Here is a 6002-nt window from a genome sequence, read left to right as displayed (position 1 = left end):
CCACCCGCCTCAGTCTCCCAAGTAACTGGGATTACAGGTGCAAACCTGGCATGGCTGCCGTTGTTTGGCTTATGATCTAAGGATAGCTTTTTAAATTTTATTTATTTATTTATTTTTTTGAGACAGGGTCTCACTCTGTCGCCCAGGCTGGTGTGCAGTGGTGCGATCTTGGCTCACTGCAACCTCTGCCTCCCGGTTCAAGCAATTCTCGTGCCTCAGCTTCCAGAGTAGCTGGGATTACAGGTGTGCACCACTGCACCTGACTAATTTTTATATTTTTAGTAGAGACGGGGTTTCACCATGTTGGCCAGGCTGATCTCGAACTCCTGGCCTCAAGTGATCCACCCACCTCGGCCTCCCACAGTGCTGGGATTACAGGCATGAGTCACTGGGCCCAGCCAGCTTTTACATTTTTAAATGGTTTAAAAGTAATCCAAGGAAGAATAATAGCTTATGGCACAAAAAGTTATATAAAACTGAAATTTCAGAGTCAATAGGTAAAGTTCTACTGAACACAGCCACACACATTTATTTATATACTAAGACTGGCTTTGCACTACAAGAGCAGCGTTGAGTAGGTGTGACAGAGACTCCATAGACCACAAATCCAAAATGTTTAATATCTGAACACTTACAGGGTCAAAGTCAAGGTCAGAGCCACCATCCATGTGCTGCATGTGCTGCTTTCTCCCCTCACCTTCTGTCCATCCCCAGACAGCCTTTCTTAGGAATTTTGAGTCTATCTTTCCCTTGCTTAAAAAAATCATTTCTCGGCCGGGCGCGGTGGCTCAAGCCTGTAATCCCAGCACTTTGGGAGGCCGAGACGGGCGGATCACGAGGTCAGGAGATCGAGACCATCCTGGCTAACAGGGTGAAACCCCGTCTCTACTAAAAAATACAAAAAGCTAGCCGGGCGACGTGGCGGGCGCCTGTAGTCCCAGCTACTCGGGAGGCTGAGGCAGGAGAATGGCGTAAACCCGGGAGGTGGAGCTTGCAGTGAGCTGAGATCTGGCCACTGCACTCCAGCCCGGGGACAGAGCGAGACTCCGTCTCAAAAAAAAAAAAAAAAATCATTTCTCATATAATTATGTATCCTAAAACTATGTTATTTAGTTTGGCTTGTTTTTGAGCTTTATGAAAATTGTATTGGGCTATATGGAGACTTCTGTGACTTGCCTGAATCACTCAAAATTATATTTATAAGACTCATTGTGGCCAGGCATGGTGGCTCATACCTGTAATCCCAGCACTTTGGGAGGCCGAACCGGGTGGATCACCTGAGGTCAGGAGTTCGAGACAAGACTTGCCAACATGGTGAAACCCCATCTCTACAAAAAATACAAAAATTAGCCAGGCATTGTGGCGGGTGCCTGTAATACCAGCTACTCAGGAGGTTGAGGCAGGAGAATCGCTTGCCCCAGGGAGGCGAAGGTTGCAGTGAGCCAAGATTGCACCACTGCACTCCAGCCTGGGTGACAAGAGCAAGACTCTGTCTTAAAAAAAAAAAAAAAAAGACTCATTGTGTTGTCGTGTGTAGCTTTAGTGCATTCGTCTTAACTCTGCTGGAAATATGCCATTATTTATAGATCCATCCTCTACCAAGAGATGCTGGGTTTTTACCAGGTGTTTCGAAATCATGGGCAATGTTGTCATGGATGTTATTTTACGCATCTCCTCTGCAGAAGTGTCTCCAGGGGAAGTTTCTAAAAATGGAAGGCTGGGTCTTAGGGCATGTGATGCTCAACTTTACGAGCTGGTGCCTATATCAGTTAGGACATGCTAAGTTATGTAGAAGTAACAAATAATTCCCCAACTCTTAATAGATTGCAACAAAACAACAAAGGTGCATTTCTTTTTCTTTCTCTCTTTCTTTTTCTTTTTTTTTTTTTTTTTTTTTTTGAGACAGTGTCTCACTCTGTCTCCCAGGTTGGAGTGTAGTGGTGCGATCTTGGCTCACTGCAACCTCTGCCTCCCGGGTTCAAGTGATCTCCCTGCCTCAGCTTCCTGAGTAGCTGAGACTACAGGCCCATGCCACCACACCCAGCTAAGTTTTGTATTTTTAGTAGAGACAGGGTTTCACCATGTTGGCCAGGCTGGTCTCGAACTCCTGACCTTAGGTGATCTGCCCGCCTTGGCCTTCCAAAGTGCTGGATTACAGGCGTGAGCCACCGTGCCTGGCCATTTCTTACACTTTTGTGTGATATGCCTATTGCAAGCTTGCCATGCCTCTGTCCCATGTTATTTCACTCTGGGATTTAGGTGGAGGGAGCAGCTTCTCTTTGGAACACTGGCCATCACATGGCAAATGGATATCTGTCACTTCTGCTCCTATTTAGTTGGTTCTACTGTAACCTTTAGAGCAAATCACGCAGCCAAGCCAGGCATCAATAGGGCAGAAAAGTATAAACTTTAAATAGAGGGGAGGAGAAAATATTTCTGAACAATAGTCTACTGCAGTAACAAATTGCTTTTCCAAGTGGCTGTCCTAATGTACCCCCGTCAGTCATATAAGTGTCATGTAAGTATCCCATTGATCCACATCCCTGCCACCCTCTGGTACTATCAGGTGCCCTTAATTTTGCCAAGCCAGTGGGTACAAAATGAGATCTCACTGTGGTCTTAGTGTGCATTTGCTTGGTTACTGATGAGTACCTTGTCACATATTTATATACCATTTGTGTTTATTTTTTAAATAAAATGCTTGCTCATGCTTTTTTGCCCATTTGAAAAAAAAACTTGGGGCCGGGCGCAGTGGCTCATGCCTGTAGTCCCAGCTCTTTGGGAGGCCAAGGTGGGCAGACCGCTTGAGCCCAGGAGTTCGAGACCAGCCTTGGCAGGTGGATCACATGAGGCCAAGAGTTCGAGACCAGCCTGGCAAACATGGTGAAACCTCATGTTTGAATGAAACCCTGTCTCTACAAAAAATACAAAAATTAGCCGGGTGCAGTGGTGTGAACCTGTGGTCCCAGCTATTCAGGAGGCTTGCTTGAGTCTGGGAGGCAGAGGTTGCAGTGAGCCGGGACTGTTATCACTACACTTCAGCCTAGGCAAGAGAGAAAGACCTTTTCTCAGAAAACAAACAAACCTAAACGTGGTTGTTTGTCCTGATTCCTAAAAGGTCTTTTTGTATTCTAGATAATAATCTTTGGTCAGTTATATGTGTTAAAAAATATCTCCTTTGTGGCCAGGCACGGTGGCTCACGCCTGTAAACCCAGCACTTTGGGGGACCGAGGTGAGTGGATCATCTAGGTCAGGAGTTCAAGACCAGCCTGGCCAACACGGTGAAACCCCGTTTCTACTAAACAAATACAAAAATTAGCTGGATGTGGTGGCAGGCGGCTGTAACCCCAGCTGCTCCAGAGGCTGAGGCAGGAGAATTGCTTGAACCCAGGAGGCAGAGGTTGCAGCGAGCCAAGATTGCGCCATTGCACTCCAGCCTGGGTGACAAGAGTGAAATTCTGTCTCAAAAAAAAATATATATATATATATATGTGTGTGTATGTGTGTGTGTATATATCCTTTGTAATTTATTTTTCCCTTTTAAAAAATTTTTATAAAATTCTTTTTTATTTTTATTTTTAGTAGAGGTGAGGTTTCACTATGTTGCCCAGGCTGGTCTTGAACTCCTGAGCTCAAGTGATCCTCCTACCTCAGCCTTCCAAAGTGCTGGAATTGCAGACATGAGCCACCGCACCCCTCCTGTTCTTCTCTAATTAATGGTGTCTTTCTTTGTCTTTCTGGTAATAAGCAAAAAGTTCTTCATTTGATATGGTTAAATTTATAACTGTTTTCTCATAAGGTTAATAATTTTTCTGGCCTGGCTAAAGAAATCCTTTTCTGCCACAATACTATAAAGATGTTTGCTCACATTTTATTCCAAAAGTTTTGAGTTTTGTCTTTCATCTTTAAGTCTAACATACCAGGAATTGGCTTTTGTGCCTGTTGGGAGGTAGTGATCTGATTCCGTGTCTTGCATGTAGGTAACCACTAGTCCCTGCGCCATGTATTCAATGCTCCATCCTTTTCCTGCGGGTCTGCAATCTCATCTACCATCCATCAAGTTTCCATATGGCCACAGGTCTGCTTCTGGGCTCCCCGTTCTGTTCCATTGTCAATTTGTCTATCCTGTGCCAATATCACACTGTGTTTATTACAATAACTTTGTAACAGCTCTTGATATCTGGTAGGACATCTCCCTCCACCTTTTTTTTCTACTTCAGAAATGTCTTAGCTAGGCCAGGCACGATAGCTCACGCCTGTAATCCCAGCACTTTGGGAGGCCGATGTGGGTGGATCACCTGAGGTCAGGAGCTTGCGACCAACCTGGCCAACATGGTGAAACCCTGTCTCTACTAAAAAATACCAAAATTAGCCAGGTGTGGTGGCACGTGCCTGTAATCCCAGCTATTTGGGAGGCTGAGGCAGGAGAATTGCTTGAACCCTGGGGACGGAGGTTCAGTGAGCCAAGATTGCGCCACTGCACTCCAGCCCGGGTGACAGAGCGAGACTCTGTCTCAGAAAAATAAAAAAGAAAGAAAGAAATGTCTTGGTTATTCTTGGTTCTTTGTTCTTCAATATGAATTTTAGAAGCTGAATTTGAAAAGATTTGGATTGGAATTTCATTAAATCTACAGGTCAATTTAGGGAGAGTTGACAGTTTTACAGAATTAAGTCATCTGGTATTCCAATAAGAATAAGAGAACAATTATTGGATGTACAATTACTTCCAAATAGTAGGCAAAGCAAAGCTTAGGAAGTATACTGGCGCCATTTCAGGAACAAAGCTAGGTGTGAATTTATTTGTCTTTCCAAATCATGATGCTGTAAGTTCTAAAGTGCTTTCTCCTCTTGGCTCTGGACACATGGTGTTTAATTACCTGCTGTTCACTATCCTCAAACAGAAAGAGACTGGTCATGCCCCACAGGGTTAGGGCATCCGAGATAACTGAGCGAGCCTCTCATGTGTCCTAGATTACAAACCAAAAATCCACAGTTTATTCTGTGGATAAAGGAGGCTGTGTTTATGATACAGACTGTGATATTTTTATCATAGCCTATTTTGGTATCATGTGCAAAAGCTATAAATGAAAAACACAGGAACTTGGCATGTGAGTCACTGCTCCCCCTAAATGACAATTAATAAGGAAGGAACACTGAGACGGAATAAAACAATCCCCTTCTGGGTTTAATTTAGGAAGTTCCATAGTTAGGTTTCATAGAAATAAATGTAAATTTCTATGATTAAAAATAAATTAGCATATTTAGGGATATACAAATTATAAATCATTTTCTAAATGCTAAGAACAAGCTCAGGTTTTTTTCAGAAGAAAGTTTTGATTTTTTTTCTTTAGTGGAAGATATCACTCTGATGGAAAGTTTTGATATGAGAGGCAGATGACTACTAAAGTGGGCGTCTTCCCCCACAGGAAGATGTTTCCATCTGTGGGTGAGAGGTGCCCACTGCAGCTAGGGCAGGTTACGTATGCCCTGTGTGTGGTAGGACTTGGAGAGTGATCTTTATCAGCGTTTTTATTTAAAGGACTCTCTAATAAGACACGAATCTATGATGTTCACAGAAAAAAAAAAAAAAGAATAAGAAAAAAAGACCTTATTTTAAAAAGCTTTTTATAACTATTGCAACATCAAATCATAAAGGCTAATCATGAAATAAGGTGCCATGCTTTGTAAACGATGGAATCTTAGGCTTTAGTGCCAAAGGACGCTAAAGATTTCCAGTATGAGATTCCTTTTTCTTCCAACAGTTGACTTATTAGTCACATAAAAATGAATGCTGTTGATCGGGTGCGGTGGCTCACACCTGTAATCCCAGCACTTTGGGAGGCCAAGGGGGATGGATCACATGAGACCAAGAGTTCGAGACCAGCCTGGCAAACATGGTGAAACCTCATCTCTACTAAAAATACAAAAATTAGCCAGGCATGGTGGCACACGCCAGTAATACCAGCTACTCGGGAGACTGAAGCATGAGAATCACTTGAGT

Source organism: Macaca thibetana, chromosome 1 (genome assembly GCF_024542745.1).
Source record: "Macaca thibetana thibetana isolate TM-01 chromosome 1, ASM2454274v1, whole genome shotgun sequence".
Taxonomy (NCBI): domain Eukaryota; kingdom Metazoa; phylum Chordata; class Mammalia; order Primates; family Cercopithecidae; genus Macaca; species Macaca thibetana.
The sequence above is the reverse complement of the archived record's forward strand: the minus strand, read 5'-3'. Positions refer to the sequence as shown.